Source organism: Somniosus microcephalus, unplaced genomic scaffold (genome assembly GCF_052327205.1).
Source record: "Somniosus microcephalus isolate GS21.2 unplaced genomic scaffold, FLI_Smic_1.0 unresolved_chr2, whole genome shotgun sequence".
In the NCBI taxonomy this organism is placed as follows: Eukaryota; Metazoa; Chordata; class Chondrichthyes; order Squaliformes; family Somniosidae; genus Somniosus; species Somniosus microcephalus.
This window is the reverse complement of record NW_028225180.1, coordinates 18,522,665-18,523,916: the sequence shown is the minus strand read 5'-3', so window position 1 is coordinate 18,523,916 and position 1,252 is coordinate 18,522,665.

Here is a 1,252-nt window from a genome sequence, read left to right as displayed (position 1 = left end):
GCAGGAGGTTACAGAGATAGGGAGGGTTGTAGGAGCTGGAGGAGGTTACAGAGATAGGGAGGGTTGTAGGGGTTGGAGGAGGTTACAGATATAGGGAGGGTTGTAAGGCTGGAGGAGGTCCAGAGATAGGTATGTTTGTAGGGCTGGAGGAGGTTACAGAGATACGGAGTGTTATAGGGGCTGGAGGAGGTTACAGAGATAGGGAGGGTTGTAGGGGCTGGAGGAGGTTACAGAGATAGGGAGGGTTGTAGGGCTGGAGGAGGTTACAGAGATAGGGAGGGTTGTAGGGGCTGGAGGAGGTTACAGAGATATGGAGGGTTGTAGGGGCTGGAGGAGGTTACAGAGATAGGGAGGGTTGTAGGGGCTGGAGGGGGTAACAGAGATAGAGAGGGTTGTAGGGGCTGGAGCAGGTTACAGAGATAGGGAGAGTTGGAGGGGCTGCAGGAGGTTACAGAGATAGGGAGGGTTGTAGGAGCTGGAGGAGGTTACAGAGATAGGGCGGGTTGTAGTGGCTGGAGGAGGTTACAGAGATAGGGAGGGTTGTAGGAGCTGGAGGAGGTTACAGAGATAGGGAGGGTTGTAGGGGGCTGGAGGGGGTTACAGAGATAGGGAGGATTGTAGTGGCTGGAGGAGGTTACAGAGATAGGGAAGGTTGTAGGGCTGGAGGAGGTTACGGAGATGGGGAGTGTTGTAGAGCTGGAGGAGGTTACAGAGATAGGGATGGTTATAGGGGCTGGAGGAGTTTACAGAGATATGGAGGGTTGTAGGGCTGGAGGAGGTTACAGAGATAGGGAGGATTGTAGGGGCTGGAGGAGGTTGCAGAGATAGGGAGGGTTGTAGGGCTGGAGGAGGTTACAGAGATAGGGAGGGTTGTAGGGCTGAGGAGGTTACAGAGATAGGGAGGGTTATAGGGGTTGGAGGAGATTACAGAGATAGGGAGCATTGTAGGGTTGGAGGAGGTTACAGAGATAGGAGGGTTATAGGGGCTGGAGGAGGTTACAGAGATAGGGAGGGTTGTAGGGGCTGGGGGAGGGCTTTAGGAGCTGGAGGAGGTTACAGCAATAGGGAGGGTTGTAGGGGCTGGAGGAGGTTACAGAGATAGGGAGGGTTCAGGGGCTGGAGGAGGTTACAGAGATAAGGAGGGTTGTAGGGCTGGAGGAGGTTCCAGAGATAGGGAGGGTTATAGGGGCTGGAGGAGGTTACAGAGATAGGGAGGGTTGTAGGGGCTGGAGGAGCTTACAGAGATAGGGAG